General features: G+C 48.3%; 1 protein-coding gene across 4 annotated transcripts in view; it reads right to left on the bottom strand.

Moving 5' to 3' along the window:
- CD226 (CD226 molecule) overlaps positions 1 to 5,099 on the bottom strand; it is a 67,999-nt gene extending 62,900 nt beyond the window's left edge. For 2 of the 4 annotated variants that reach the window (XM_066353299.1, XM_066353302.1), the window contains exon 1: positions 1,039 to 1,374. The gene's annotated coding sequence lies outside the window, so the exon portion shown is untranslated. Of the gene's footprint in view, positions 1 to 1,038; positions 1,375 to 4,989 lie in introns of those variants that run through there. The other 2 variants (XM_066353300.1, XM_066353301.1) reach the window with 2 other exon arrangements.
- Between the last annotated feature and the right edge of the window lie 11,606 nt (positions 5,100 to 16,705).

Raw genomic sequence — 16,705 nt, 5'->3', positions numbered from 1 at the left:
GTCATGTCCTAGCTGTGAAGACATGGACACCTCCCACAAGACTTCCACTGGGAGGATTTAGTCTAGGTGTTTGCCCCCCGCCTCCAAGCGTCTCCACAACAGAATCTTTCCAATGAGGGCCGTGTGGTTTCCCTTAGACCAGGCATCCCCAAACTACGGCCCGCAGGCCGCATGCGGCCCCCTGAGGCCATTTATCTGGCCACCCACCGCACTTCTGGAAGGGGCACCTCTTTTATTAGTGGTCAGTGAGAGGAGCACTGTATGTGGTGGCCCTCCAATGGTCTGAGGGACAGTGAACTGGCCCCCTGTGTAAAAAGTTTGGGGACCCCTGCTAGACCATGATTACCCTAGAACCTTGGCCAGTCCCTCTGCGGGACCAGTAAGAACGCCCTTCCATGCAAAGCCAGACTTCAGTTTGGGTTCGGGGGAATCTTCCAGGACACGGTTCTGCAAACTATGGCCCTAGGCCAAAGCCAGCCTCCTTTGTAAACGGTTTAGCTGGGGCTCAGCGAGGCCCACTTGTTTGCGTCTTGTTCATGGTGGTGTTTATGCTGTAATGCGTAGTTGTGACAGAGACCACATGGCCTACAAAACTGAAAATATTCACTCACTGACCCGTTACAGAAAATGTTTGCCATCCTCTGCACAGAGCAGTATTCTGGTAGTGAACAGAACTCTGTCCCTGCTCTGTCTTTCTGCAGCGAAGGGAGGTCAACCCCGATGGTCCAGACATGGTGCCATTAGCTCCCTTGTCTTATTCTTAAGAACTACACTCTCAGACCTACCATCAACACAACTCTTCAGGAGACTAACAAGAAGTGCTCCTATGGCATCCTTTTCCTAACTGCACCCGTCCTTCGACTTGCAGGTTTATAGAGTACAACCATTCGCTAATGACAGCTTCTCCCCCAAAGCTATTTCCCACTGTGTCTACTTACACCATTCCATTCACTGCCCCCAACTCGGCAGGCTCTTCATTTTAAAAGCATAAACTTGGCCACAATCAATCTTCCCCCCCTCCCTTAGAAGGTGACTAACCTTGAGATGGGAGAGTTTTGTCGCTCTAAACTCTTCTTTCCTGAGGCATGTCTCAGTGACGGGCTTCCCTTATAGGGTGGCCTCTTGGCCCAAGCTGCTCTCCGTCACGGGCCGCTCCCTGCATCTCATCACTTAGGGGCTGTCACCCCAGTACAGGACGTGTCCCACACCCTTGAGCCCTTGCAGGCAGCTGTCTGAAGGGTTCTAGCCAGCCACGACGCGGATCTGCTTCTGGAAGCACCTTTACCGGGTCAGTGGCTCCGCTGGCTCACCGCTCAGACCCGGTTCCCTTTCTCCTGTGGAATCTGCCCTTAGAGAGGATGGACTTCTCTAAACTGAAACCACACCACAAAAAGACTGAAGCTGGTGGTGTTGCCTTTTCTTCCCCATTTGTCCTCCTGCCAATCAAAGCACCCGGCGATCAGAAGCCTCTGAGTACAGGAAGCTCTGTCATCTCTGCCCATATCTCAGCGGGCTGCGATCCTGCGTGCCCAGGACTCGACGGTTCTGTTTTTACTCTCCTGCGGTCCGACACAAAAAGTGCCCAGGCAGGTGTTTCCTAAGAACTTGCTGTCCCGGGGACGGAACAGCAGCGTCGGTTTTGGTTATCCTCTGGATTTGCTGGCTCAGGGAGGTTCCCTGTCGGTTACCACCAGGAAGGACTGTGGCTGAGGCTGAGTCTGTGCAGTGAGTGGAAATCCTGGGACAGGAGGACCATGTGGGACAGAGGAGAAGACACTTCCTGGGGGCCCAGCAGGCTGGCCTCTTTGGTAGGACACACTCATCTGTCTGAGAGGATGGGGAGGGGAAAACGAACTGTTCTTTCTTTGCACAAATGGTTTCTGAGAACGCACTGCACACAGGGAAAATATTTAAAAAGAAAAAAAAAGAAAAATCACATAATCAGTAATGAATCCCAAACAAACAATAAAAACTTCTCAAGACCAAAGTGCTTTACAGCTTACTGAACGGTCCAACCAGGAGCCAGAAGACAGAAAAGTTGGTGGCGCAGAAGGAAGAGTACCTGCCTCTCACAGAGATGGACAGTCTCCCCCCATTTCTGTGAGTGACGCTAAGGCCCTAACGAAGAGCCTTTGTAACAGTTTAAAAGCAAAAACACTTTTTAACATTCCCATTTGTTGACAGAAATGGGGGACACAGCGCTCAGCATCACAACACTGGAGGCAGCGTCCTCCTGGCTGCCCCCTGGCTGCAGAGACCCCCGGGGCCTCTTTCCTTCTGAGGCCATCAGCTCTCTGACCCAGTATTCCGACAAGCATTGGGCCTGCCTTTCCCAGACAAGTGGCATTTCAGGGTGACCTAAGTTTCTCTTTATAGATTAAAAAAAATATTCAGCAATTAAGTAGAATAAACAATAACAGATATTTTTTTAAATCATTATTTTATAACTCCTTTTGAAATTACAGGCTGTGACCCTTGTTCTAGAGGTGAAGGCCAGTACGTGAAAGGTTACTGGGGGACTTTATGATGGAAGGTACTGCTAACTGACAATGCTCGCGGCCACCAATCGCCCTGGCCACTGTGATGGTGCAGCCAGGCTGCAGGTGACTGAGGCCGGGGACAGGGCCACCTGGGAAGAGCTCTCACCACAGGAACTGAAGCCAAGCCCAGTCTGGCCTCCGGGAGGACTGGTCACATGTGAGAGACACAGGGGATAGGAGAATGAGTTCACGGGCACCATGAGGAAGCAACGACTGCACGCGGAGAGCCAGAGACACAGCACAGCGGATGTCCGGGGCCCTCGGCCGGCCAACGGAGGTTACGATCCACGTGAGAAAGCATCACCGGCTCTCCAACATGCCCGAAGGCACTTGATCCTTCTGAAGATTCTTTTCTAGTCAACAAACACACAGCAACTTCGGAATTCAATAAGCGTACTAAAGAAAAGTGATTAGAAGCTAATGGCAAACGTGATGGTAAAGGACCCTGGAAGAATTTCAGTTAAATGTCTGAGTGAGACAAGGATGACCACTATTACTGCAAATATTTAACATTGCTCTGGGAGGTCTAACTGATGCTATCACAGGTCCAAAAACAAACAAAACAAAAAAATAGGAATTGTAAATGTTGAAGAATTATTTTGAATGTACTGTTATTTGTAGATGATCAATTTAGAGAACACAAACAAATCAAATTAAAAAAACCAAACTAATAAAAGAATGAATAAGGTATCCAGCAAAATAATTTTATAGGACTCACTAGCTTTGTTCTGTCATATTTAAAAAGCAGCAAAAAGGTACAGCTATATGTAGCTATATGCACATACATATGTATGTGTGAATATACAGGAATGTGCCTCAGGAAGCTGTAGGAGTTCTGCACTATCTGTAAATTCTGTCAGAGTAAAGTCAGTGTCTTGAGTAGATGGTACCATGCTGTGTTCCTCGATGGCAAGACCCAAATATGGCAAGACACATCAAATATAGCTTTCATCTACCTGGGATTTTAGGACCCTTGACAGTATGAGCAGGCTGGGCCGTGAATGGCTGTCCTCTCTCAGGGCTCCTGTGGATGACTCCTTGCAGGGCACAGCAGAGGCCCTGGGCGCCAGCCACGGACATTGCCCTCAGTGCTTGGCACAGTGTGTGTGTGAATGCTCTCAGGATCGCACCGCTCCAAGGTGGCAAGAGCTCAGTGTAAATGCATTAACAGCAAAGAGCATTTCCAATGAGAAGAGAAGTGAAGAGAGGTCTCTCACCCCAGCAGATGCTGACACAGATGGTCAAGCCACAGTGGTGGAGGGCTCTATTCTGTAAGACCCCACAGTTCCCAGTCAGGCTCCCGGAATGACAGAGGGTCCGGGGCAGAGGTATGCCAACATCTAGATGAGAAAGGAACATTCCCGAGTCCACCCCTCAGTGGCCCCGGAGTCCCAGAGAACAGAGGGCAGCTGACCCGCTGACCCTGGCCAACCCCCAGGGCCGAGGTCTAACATCCCCCACCGCACCTCATGCACCAATGTCTCCCCCCCGGCAGGAGCCTGTTTCTGATCAGTGGGAACATGCAATAGCGACAGGCTCCTTCACAGATGCACAGCCCCTGAAACATGGCCCGTGCTCCAGCGGCACGAGTGACCAAATGGAATCACGAGTGCCTGTGACGGCATCGGCCCCCCTCTCACTGAGAGGGGTCAGTGAGAGGAGCAACCAGACCTAGACAGAAGCTCGGCTCACCCACAAAGTCAGACGTGCGCACACGTGTATACAGATGACACACACATGGAGACATACGAAGGTACGTCTATTAAGATAATATATTTAAAATAATATATATTAAAATACATACTATATATCTACATGTATATATAGTAAATACCAAAGCCAGGGAAAACGTGATCATTTTTTCTACATAAAAACAACAAGCTCTGACATGACAAACTTCATACATTAACAAAGCAAAAGAATAAAAATAAAAAAGCAGGAGAATTGGGAGAGGAACCTATGAAAGTTTTGAGACAGAGGTATAACATTTTCTATGCGTAAATCATTTAAGCATCCATGACAAAATAACGCACAGACATCCCAACAGAAAAACAGCAACGAACGTGAAACATTAGATCACAGCAGGAGAGCCAAGCGCTGCATATGAAACATTTGATGTGTTATGTCCTCTGACCTAGCCAGCCTGACTCAGACCCTTATCCTAAGGAAGAATAAATGTAGCAAACTTAGCAATGCTGTGTCTTTAAAAATGTGTGGTTATTACAGCATTATTTTTATTACTAGAAATTGGGACCAGTCTTTATTCCCGTCTGTAGAGGACAGTTAAATGCATGGTGGTCAATGCCTCGGACGGTTCTGCAGGTCTGTATAGAGACACGTGAGACAACTATAACACGCTGCGTGCAGCACTGCTTTCAATGCCCATAAAAGTAAGACAGGAACGAGAACGAGGCCCCTGGGAAGCGCCCGCTGGGGACCCGCGTCTCACCTGGCTGCAGCAGGCATGCCTTGGCCCCGCCCTCTTCTTCCTCCTCTGTCTCTAGCCTTCCTTCAAGGTTCCAGGGACACAGATACCTGCAGAAACATCTTCAGGACTCCTGACCCAGCGTATCAAGCCCAGAGAAGCAGTGAGTTCCTGTCCGGGAATTTGTTCTCAATGACCCCAGGAAACGGGTGACAGGCAGGCTGCAGGGAGGGACGAGGACTTTCCGGTCTTGTCTCTATCTCGTTCCCCCAGCCATCCGCTGACAGCTCTTCCCTTCTCCTCGGTATTCCACATGACTTTGATGGCTTCCCTTGCATGATGATTATTTAGGGAGAAGAGAGAACTCCTCCCGCCCCCAAGATAAGCAAAAGGATGTGGGCTTTAAGAGCCTTCAGTTCAAATCCTGGCCCATCTGGGACTAGCTGAGGGACCTCCAGTCCCCGGTACTCGGGTGGCAGCACAGACCCCACAGAACCCGGGTGGGCACCCAGGGAGGCGGACCCCACCCTGGGCTCCCCCGGCCACATGTGCACCCCAGCCTTGCCAGGACTCAGCCGGGACCTTTCAAGAAAATGAGGGAAAACATGAGAACAAAAGCAGGTTAGATCCTAACTCAAAGTCACGGCTGCGATCATGCATGCAGGGTGTGTTAAAACTCACACGCTTGGCTCACCTGAAGTCATTTTACTAAGTTTCCTATTTGCTTCCATCTCTGCTGCGGCAGGCACATTTTCCTCTTTTCCCGCTCCTTAAGTTATGCTTGTTGATGTCTCCTGTGGCCTTTTTGATCCCTTCTCATAATGTTTCTCTCCGCTCCGAGCACCAGAGCGCCGTTCCCTCTCCTAATCCTCTCTCCAAGGGGCCACTCCAGCACTATGACACCCCGAGTACTGAGCTGAGACAGGTGCTTTTCTGATCGTCTCAGTCAATCCTACATCTATCAGCATCGCAGGAAGAGACTATCGGAGGGCTACAGTATGTCTGACACTTTGCCAAGGCTTGACATGTTTTATTTGTAAACTTCTTTAAAATCTTAGGCAATAGGGGTGGTTCCCAATCCCACATTACACTTGAGGAAACTGAGGGGTTAAGTAACTTGCCCTGTGTCCCCCACACCTTTCAGGTAGCGAGACTAAGATGTGAACCCAGATAATTGGCTGTAGAGCCCACAGCCTTCACCTCAACACCTCGCTGCCCAGCCGGGGAGCCGGGCTTCCTCCATGGCACACCCTAGGCCGGACATTTTCGCTGGAGGAATTATTTCCTGTGGTAGTATTTCCTGAGGTGCACCTTCCAACCGCCACTGGTGTTTCGGGAAGTGGGGGTTCTGTAGATAAACCGGGCTGGGAAACTAGATGCTTTATTCCCTTTTTTGAAAAGCAGAAATCACTCAATGCAGCACATTAAAGGCTCTGACAGGTTCAGCAGGGGGTTCAAGAGCGTGGGGCTTCATGGCATGGACACCACAGCTCAGAGAATGTTCCGTGTTTGAGGAATGTTGGGGTATCACTTTGCAAAAAAAAACCTGTTCGAGAGGAGTGATTCGCACTTACACAGTCATAAAGATGTCACCAGTAGTGGTCACCTTTAAAAACAATCACGACTCACATACACTGGGCGGGCAGGAGGGGGAAGTGACATGGATGGGTGTAGGAGACACCTCATAAAGCTACATCCCCAAGGGTCACCCACACACTCCTGGGCAGGGCGGGCGCGAGCCAATGCCCCAGACAAGGAACTTGGAAGGAGCTGAGGAAACTACTTATACATTTACCCTTTGAACCCAGCAACTCTGCTCCTAGGAGTTGGCTCTGAATACAGATGTCTAAGAGCACAGACCAACAAAGGAACAGGTTCTGAATAATGGTGGCTTTATTTATAATAGCAAACCTTTGGGAGCAGCTTAATACTCCCCCATGGGAGTGGACACAGATAAAAGTGAAGTGGTTACCAGGAGGAGGGGAGTAAAGGGGGCAAATATATGGTGACGGAAAATGACTCGACTTTGGGTGAGGGGCACACAATACTATCAACAGTTCAAATGCTCTAGAGATGTTCACCTGAAACCTATGTGCTTATTGATCAATGCCACCCCATTCAATTTAATTTTCTTAAAAAAAAATGACCAGCCAAAAAAGAAGTTGGCTGAATAATGTATGCACACCCATGGGATGGAATACTAAAGAGTGAGGAGGACCCCTCCGAACGCAGAGTGACTTCGGGGACGTATTTTAAATGAAAAGAAGTACAGAGGAGTGGGGATAGCATGCTGCCCTTTCTGCAAGAAAGGGGTGACTTAAGGGAAAAAATGTATAAATACTGTATATATATTTGCTTATGTTTGCAAAAGCAATACAGGAGACATAAATCCTAAACCAGTGACGATATCTGCATGTGTGTTTGGTGGGGAGTGGGTGGGTATACAGACAGGAATGACACTTCTCTGAACCCACCTACCTCCTCATATGATTTTGACTCCTGAGTTGTATGTGTTCTACGTGTTCACAAGGAAAAAACTAAGGGTGAAGATGAAAAATATCAAACCAAAGTTGACTACAAACGAGAAATTAACCTAAGTATACATCAAATACATAACCACTCAGGAAAAAAAAAAGATTGAATTAACTCTAGCCAATTAGGAGCTCAGGTCCCTGCAAACTTGAGTACTAGGGCTATATTCTAAACAGCAGAACGACAACGACCTTGACCTTTCCTCAGGGGTGAAGCAGGACCGGCTTGTTGGCCGTGCCCACAGCCTATGATTCTGAAACTACCCAGGGCAAGCTGCAGGACAGGGAAGTGAGTCCACACTCACTGTGGGGGGAGCAGGGACTCCTGGCAGCCCTGTAAGGAACCAGGACTCTCTCCCTGTGGGGAAGAGACACAGCTACGGAAGGAGAAGCGAGAAGAGGAACTTGCTGTTCTGGGTGAACAGTGACATCATCGGCGCGAACTCGTGGGTTTCACTCATGTTCCCTAGCTCTGTCCGCCCTCCGGGGTCCGGAAGCAGGGATGGCCCAAGAGACCCGTGCTACGCCGCTAGTTTCTAGACCCGGTCCTCTAGTAAAGAGACAGGGCTCCTTGAGAGGTGCTGACGGCGCCCGGGACAGGGAAACGAGGCGCCCGCTCTCCAGTTTGGGCACAGACGGAGAGTCCCCGGCGAGCCACCGAGCCACCGAGCCCCACGCCCCCGGCCACGCAGGGTGCGGCCCCTTTGGAGAGGGTCAGCCTCTCTCCATCCCTTCCTCCCTGCATGACAACAGCACCCGATCCAGAGTGGACCCCCATTCCTTGACACCCTCCATCTCGTAACACAAGTTAAACTCTCCAGCTGGCTACACTGTCTCCACCGCAATGCCCTGCCCTCCACCGTGGTGAGTGGGCTCCCTTCCTGCAGCAAGTGTCAAAATGCCCAGCTTGGTTGTCCGACTGGCTGGGCTTGTGGCCCTGAATGCGGGGTCAACACCTCCCGGCCCAGCCTGCAAGACCAAGCGCGGGTAAGATTCTGTCGGTGATGGTAGTGAACGAAACACGTCTCCAGAGCCTCTTCTCAGAACCGCACAGTGGTTGCGGCTTTCTGTACACCCTCCCTGCCCGTCCCCACCGCCCTTCGCTGGTCCCCAAAACCGCCCTTCTCAAATCTCTGTTTCTCCTGATGCCGTATTCCTAAGCAACATGCCTGATCTGTTACTTCTTGGTTTACCTGCCACCGCATGCACGTGGCAGAGGGCAGGCCCTTTGTGCTCCGTTAACGTGTTACCTGCACAGGTGAGGTGAAGGGAAGATCTGTGCAAACCCAGGCCAGGCACACCTGTGACGGCGTGATTGTCGGAAATGCTAGCACCTTTCTCCAGCAGTGGGCGGGCCCTCACCTGACACCTGTGGGAATGGAACTTGGTTCGCAAGACTGAACAGTCCTCAGCGGATGCAGGTGTCTTTTGCACACATCCACATCACGGCCACCTCCCACCCTCCCAGATTGCTAATCATGGTATTTTAAGGTTGGCCATTATTGGTGACATCATTATGACTAAGTAAATGCTGATTATTCCTTTCTTAAACAGCTTTTTTTTTTTTTTTTGCCAAGTGCCACCCCAACTCTTCATGAACATGGGACTTTCTCTAGGCCATGGTGTCCACACCATGAAACCCCATGCTCTGTCCTCCCTGCAAACATCCCGGCCAGGGGTCGCCGCCGGCACCACAGCCGGAAGGGTGTGAGCCCCGTTGAGGACGACATGTTATCATGGACTCACAAGATTCGGCGCAGTCTGTCCGCACAGGGACCTGAAGTTTCCCCGAACGTGAGTCTAGTTGAATCTTTCACCCACGCGGCTCTGCAGGGCGGGCCCCTAGAGGAGGACCTGGGCTGGGAGGCCGGGCCTTACTGCTTCAACACACCTGCCCTTAGATACGACACAAATTCCCCTCCTCCTGTGTCTTCAGGTGGGAAGCGAGAGCTCGCCCCACGCTTCCACAGCTCCAGAACACGGCGCTGCCTTTAACATGGAGCGCTCGTAGCACATGGGCAACATTCTGTATCTGCTCACACTGCGGCAGGGAGGCCCATGTCACTCCGGCAGCCACCGTGTGGGCTGGGGAGGCCCCCGGAGAGGAAGTGGGGGCGGCAGGTGAAGAGGAGCCGCCACTGAGCGTGCTATTGGCACCAGCCCATACGAAGCGCGCTCGGTGACCTGTGATTTCAACAAGGGCAGCTGAAGTGAGGGCAACACTGTTGTCCATTGAAGACTGGAAAACATTTCAGAAGAGTAGATAAACATAAGCTTCTTGTCATTTATTTTTTATTCTTTGTGTGTGTGTGTGTGTGACAGGGACAGAGAGAGACAGAGAGAGGAACCGACAGGAAGGGATAGAGATGAGAAGTATCAGTTCTTTTTTGCAACATCGTAGTTGTTCATTGATTACTTTCTCATATGTGCCTTGACGGGGGCTCCAGCAGAGCCAGTGACCCCTTGCTCAGGCCAGAGACTTTGGGCTCAAGCTAGTGAGCCTTGCTCAAACCAGATGAGCCTGCACTCAAAATAGCAACCTCGGGGTTTCAAACCTGGGTCCTCTGCATCCCAGTCCGACATTCTATCCACTGCACCACCACCTGGTCAGGCTATTTTTTCTTATTCCTTTTCAAAGCCAATCATTTATCTCTTCATTACTTCTTAATTCACATAAGTCTCCATAAAAATCTAGGTATGAGAAGACCCCCCCAAAATTCTCCAAATTTCATTAGTGATCCTCTACACATCCAGTCGTAACCATCTGCCAATCACTGGGGTGGTGAATGAACCGACTTGAGCAAACAGCAGGGAAAGGGGAAAGAGAAAATATTAATGTCTGGAAGGTTCTGCAGTGCCTGGCGGTGCGGAGGGAGCCAGAACGGCTCTGGGAGAGAGGGTCCAAGGCCCTAAGGGAACATGAGGAATCAAGCCGGGGGCTCAGATAGTGGGAAGGAACAGGGGAAAGGGAGCCAGAACGGCTCTGGGAGAGAGGGTCCACGGCCCTAAGGGAACACGAGGAATCAGGCCGGGGGCTCAGATAGTGGGAAGGAACAGGGGAAAGGGAGCCAGAACGGCTCTGGGAGAGAGGGTCCACGGCCCTAAGAGAACATGAGGAATCAAGCCGGGGGCTCAGATAGTGGGAAGGAACAGGGGAAAGGGAGCCAGAACGGCTCTGGGAGAGAGGGTCCACGGCCCTAAGAGAACATGAGGAATCAGGCCGGGGGCTCAGATAGTGGGAAGGAACAGGGGAAAGGGAGCCAGAACCGCTCTGGGAGAGAGGGTCCAAGGCCCTAAGAGAACATGAGGAATCAAGCCGGGGGCTCAGATAGTGGGAAGGAACAGGGGAAAGGGAGCCAGAACGGCTCTGGGAGAGAGGGTCCAAGGCCCTAAGAGAACATGAGGAATCAAGCCGGGGGCTCAGATAGTGGGAAGGAACAGGGGAAAGGGGGCAGTCATTTCCAAGGAGACCTGGGGTCCCCCAAAGAGTGGCAATAACTGAAGCGAGGGGCAATGACAAGATATCTGGGGGAAGTACACAGAGCTGAAAAATGGTGACGATAAAACTAAACCAAAAATAACCCCAAACCAAACCCTAAACCACACATTTGTAAAAGGTCCGTGAGAGTTCAAAGACAGACCTTACGGTGGGCTCAGATTCTCAGAAATGAGAACCAGCTCAGAGCTGAGTGGAAGTACAAGTGACACCAAAGCCCCTTGTCACTGATGTTTTCACGTTGGATACCATTCTATCATGAGCGATAAATACTACTCGTTCTCTTCTATAGAACAGAGTACCAACAAGGTACGCTAGAGAAGAAGATCTGGAGACTAAAGGATGTAACACTTGAGCCATCATGAAATGTGAGAAGAATATGAAGGCACTGCAGGACACACACACACTGATTCCAAATACATGAAACGTCTTACCTAATAAATCAAGCAGAAGGAAGGAAATCAGTGACTGTTTTCTGAGCACTGGGGACCTACCTACAATTCTCTGCTTAGAGAATAGAAACAGATCAGCAGTCATTCCCTTTGAATTTAGTAACTGTATTAACCTGACCTGTGCTCTTATCAGCAGTAAGCAAGGGGAGACAGGCCTCTCCCTTGGATGGGGCCATAGAACAATAATACACAATCAGACTTTTCAGGGAGGAGAGGCTGGTGATAAAATGTTCATCATCTGACTGTAAAGTCAGTTTGAGGATCACTGTATAATCAGAAAGACCCTACTTGTGGGAACCTGTTGAGCAATTCGAGTGGGGGTGGGCATCATAGCCCAGTGCAAGGGGACAGGGTCTGAGCAAGGGCATCTGCAGGTGAGGATGAGACTATTTTACACTTAAAAATGTGTTAGTAGGGTAAATCTCATGTTAAATATATTCTTTATTATTCAGTGAGAGGAGCAGAGGCAGAGAGACAGACTCCCGCATGTGCCCCAACCTACATCCACCCGGCATGCCCACTCCAGTGTGATGCCCTGCCCATCTGGGGATTTGCTCCATTGCTCGGCAACTGAGCTCTTCTTAGAGCCTGAGGTGAGGCCATGGAGCCATCCTCAGCACCCGGAGCCAACTCACTCCAATTGAGCTATGGTTGCAGGAGAGACAAAGAGAGAATGAGAGAGAGAAGCAAAAGGAGGAGGGGTGTGTGCCCTGACCAGGAATCAAACTCGGGACTTCCTCACGCCAGGCTGATGCTCTACCACTGAGTCAAACGGCCAGGGCCTCATTATATATTTTTGTAGCACAATACAAAAGTTCTGCTGCTAAGACCCCTCCAGACTGCTGGACTATGTCATTCATTCCTTTTGACTATTGCATAACATTCCACTGTGTAAACTGCTGACTCATGGGCTCTCCTACAGATGGACATTAGAAAATTTCCAAATCTTCATTAGTGTATAGGGCTCTGCCATTTACATATTTCACATGTCTTCTGATGCTCATACTTCTGATGTATTTGGGGAGTACATATACCTGGGAATATAACTGCTAGGTTGTTATTTATTAATGTCCAACTCTAGGAAGTCATGCCAAATTAGTTTTGGGAAGTGGCTGCAATTACTCATACTTCCCTCAGCAATGTGTAACAACAAGCTTCTGTGGATTCGTATGCTCTCCAACACTTAGTATGGTCAGACTTCCTACTTTTTCTTCCTAATGTTGTTGTCTCGTCTCTGTCCATCACCATTTGTCCCCCTATACCTTGCTCCCCCTCCCCCTCCCTCTGCCCCCAGCAATCATCACACTGTTGCCTGTGTCCATGAGTTTGGTTTTTTCCTTTTTTGCTCAATCCCTCTCCCCCCAACCGCCCCCTCCACAGCTGTCAGCCTGCTCTCGATGAGTCCGTCTCTATTTTGTTTGTTGTTTTTGTTCATCCAGTTCCAGACTGATTGCAGCCTTGAGTTCTAGCTCCGTAAATGAACATGACTTTGAAGATCCGTCTATATGTGTATTGGCCATGTGAGCTTCCTTTTCTTTGAAATGCATGCCCATAAATTCTTGCCTATTTCTCCATTGAATTGTTTATGTTCTACTTAGTGATGTGTATCATCAGTTCTTTATATATTCTCGACATTAATCCACTGTCAGTAACATGTGCAAATATTTCTTCCCAGCTTACAATTTATCTTCTCAATTTCTTTATGGTGTTCTTTAATTAGCAACATTACTCATTTTCAGTTATTAAGATTTGTCAATTTTGGCTATTATTATATTCACATTTTTTAAATCATGTTAAAGAAATCTTTCATAGCCCAATGTCGAAAACATAGTAGTATTTTCTATTAACAGTGTTAAGTTTTTGTCTTTGATGCATCAATCCTTAAGTCATTTGGAATTGGTTTCTACTTAGGTTGTGAAGAAGGAACCCAACTTCATCCTTTCCCGTTAGTTTTTCTTTCACTATTAACCAAATTTTCCTTCCTTTCTCCATTATGCCATGTCACTGCAGATGCCACTGTAGTCATATATCAACTTCCATAAATGTTTTGCTTATCGCTGCAGATAGCTTTTTTTTTTTTTTTCATTTTTCTGAAGCTGGAAATGGGGAGAGACAGTCAGACAGACTCCCACATGCGCCCGACCGGGATCCACCTGGCACGCCCACCAGGGGCGACGCTCTGCCCACCAGGGGGCAATGCTCTGCCCCTCCGGGGTGTCGCTCTGCTGTGACCAGAGCCACTCTAGCGCCTGGGGCAGAGGCCACAGAGCCATCCCCAGCGCCCGGGCCATCTTTGCTCCAATGGAGCCTTGGCTGCGGGAGGGGAAGAGAGAGACAGAGAGGAAAGTGCGGCGGAAGGGTGGAGAAGCAAATGGGCGCTTCTCCTGTGTGCCCTGGCCGGGAATCGAACCCGGGTCCTCCGCACGCTAGGCCGACGCTCTACCGCTGAGCCAACCGGCCAGGGCCGCTGCAGATAGTTTTAATTACCATGATTTCACAGGAAGTTCTGATGCCTGGTAAGGTAAGTGCCCTATCCCTATTCCTCATCAGAAATGTCTGGGCATCACGGATGTTTATTCTTGCATGGAGGCGTCGGAATAATCTCATTGGATTCTACAGGAATGCCCTGTTGAAATTTTGACTGGAATTGTATCGAGTCTGTCCATCAATTTGGAAAGCACTGACATTTAATGCCGTGAGACCACCACCATGTGGGTACGCGGAGATGCAGCAGGATTCAGAGCATAGCACAGACGGTTCTTCGCCCCACTGTGACATCCAAGGCCTCAGCCAGGACAACGGATAGGCCGGGGTAACAAGTGGCTGGGAGTTGTGTTCATCAGGAGGCTCATTCTCCCTCGTGGCTTCTCCATGGGGCTGCTTGGCTTCTGCACAGCCGAGAGGCTTGGCTCCCAGAGGTCCGGAAGGAAGTTTTACCTTCTGTGGTCTAACCTTTAAAGTTACACAGAAGCACAGACCACTCTCTGGAGAGAAGTAGCCAAGTCACTTTTGAAGAAAGCTGGTGGGATAGGAGACATTGTGGTGGCCGTCGCTGAAAACACACACAATATGCTACATGAGTCTCCCTGTCTCCTCACCTGGTATCATTCTACCTTGCCATGTCTCTTAAAACATGTCTTAAGACACTTCTAAACTTCCCTGTAGAGATAAGGCCTAATTTCCTTTAGATTTCCTACCAGTACATTACAGTCCCCGTTGCTACTGTCAGGGACATCTTCAAATGGGTTCCGTTGCCTGAGCCGTGCAGAAATGCAGCTGGTCTTGAATTCAGCCACTTTACCAAACTCTTCTAGAACAACTCATTGCAAACTGTTTTGATTTTTTTATGTAAGTGATTATGTCATCTGTAAGTAATACTTTTATTTCCCCTTTGTACTTTCAATGATTCTAGCCTATTTTTCTTGTCTTACTGCACTGCTCAGGACTTCCAATCAAATCCGTGTGGTGCTGATTGTAAGGGAGTCAACACTTCAAATGTCTCCTCGTTTAGAATAACACTGTTCTAGGGTTTCTTATACAAACCCCCTAAGTGGCTAAGAAATTCCCATCTACTAATTCATCAAGAGGTTGAATAATTACAATCTGTACTATTTCTATATCTACTGAGATAAGCATATCGTTGTTTTTTATACTTTGTCCATTTGATTGGATCATGTTTAGGATTTGTGCCTCTATCCCTAAGAGATATGGGCCTATAATTTTCCCTTCTCTTCATGTCTTGGTTTGGTTTTGGTAACCTGGTTACACAGGCATCATGAAATGAAGTGGCGTTCTTTCTTCTTTTCCTGTAACTGCAAAGACGTTTAATAAAATTGGGACTGTCTTTGGAATGCGTGTTAGAACTTGCCTATAAAACCACCCGTCTTGTGTTTTCCTTGTGGAAAGATGACAATCACTGCCTCCATAGCTGTGGGGCTCTGACAGTCTATTACTCCTGAGGCCAATTCTAGTAAATAATATTATTCCAAGAATGTGCCCATTGCCTCCATGCTTTCAAATTTTCAAGTAGAGAATAGTGGGTAATATTCTGGTCGGAACTCCTGAATCCCCACTTTATCTGCTCTGACGTCCCCCCTTACACTGATAATAGATAGCATTTGTGTCCTTTTGCTTTCTCAGTTCATTTTTGGTAAAAATTTGGTCTACTGCCATTTTTCCCAAAGAACCAGTTTTTGCTTTGTTGGTTTAGTTACCTTTAATTCCTTTTATTGCATTTCATCAACTTCTCGGTTTTTTTGTTTGTTTATTATCTCTTCAACTTAATTTGGGTCTTTTTTGTCATCATTTTTCTAACTTAAGTTAGACACTTGGCTTTTCACTTTGAGGCCTTCTCCTTTCAGACCTACTGAAAGCTAGACATCTGAGGGTACAGAAATGTGAGAGAACTTTCACTTTTGCTGCATCCCACAGGGCCCGGTGCGTCAGTTTCCACTGTCATTCAGGAAATTTCCATTGTGGTTACTGCTTTAACTTGTGGGTTCCTTAGAAGGGTGTCTCTTAATTTCCAAATTTTCAAAAAATACCTTTATACCTACCTTTATTAAATGTTAACTTAATTACATAATGGTGTAACTTCTTGGTGCACATAGACCTAGTTCTTTGACACTGAGTCTTTCTAGGTTGCCTGATCAATTGTAAATGCCTTGTGCACACTGAGGGGGAAAAGGTAATTTCTCTGGTTCTTGACTGCAGAGTTCCGTATACATCCTTACACCAGGGTTACTGTGCAATTCAGATTTTCTGTAAAGTTACGTCTACTTCATCTGTCAAGAACCAAGAGTCTGTGTGGAAAGCCATCCCTGCGATGCTGGACTTCCCGGTTCATCCTTGGGTTCCATCACTTTTGGCTGCCTTTGTGCCGAGGCTGTATTATCAGATGCACATCTGCCTAAAACTGCCCCATTGTCTTGGGGAGCCGAATCTTTTACCATTGTAGTGACGTTGTTCATCTCTATTTAAAGCTTTATCATAACATCAATTTCATTCCACATTGATCAGTCTAATTTCGATCACATTTGCTTCTTCGCCCTTTTACTATGAACGTGTCAGCAGCATATAGATTTCTATTGATAATTCAGTATTTCCAGATCTTTCGCTGTTAGTTTAGTCTTTACTTTTGATATACCTGAATGTCTATTGTCTTGATCTATTTTTTCAATTTGCCCCCATTTTTTATCCCTTCTCACACGAAAAAACTGATATCTGCATTTTCCTTCCCAACAGTAATATTCTCTTCCTTC

Source organism: Saccopteryx leptura, chromosome 11 (genome assembly GCF_036850995.1).
Source record: "Saccopteryx leptura isolate mSacLep1 chromosome 11, mSacLep1_pri_phased_curated, whole genome shotgun sequence".
NCBI lineage: Eukaryota > Metazoa > Chordata > Mammalia > Chiroptera > Emballonuridae > Saccopteryx > Saccopteryx leptura.
The sequence above is the reverse complement of the archived record's forward strand: the minus strand, read 5'-3'. Positions and strand labels throughout refer to the sequence as shown.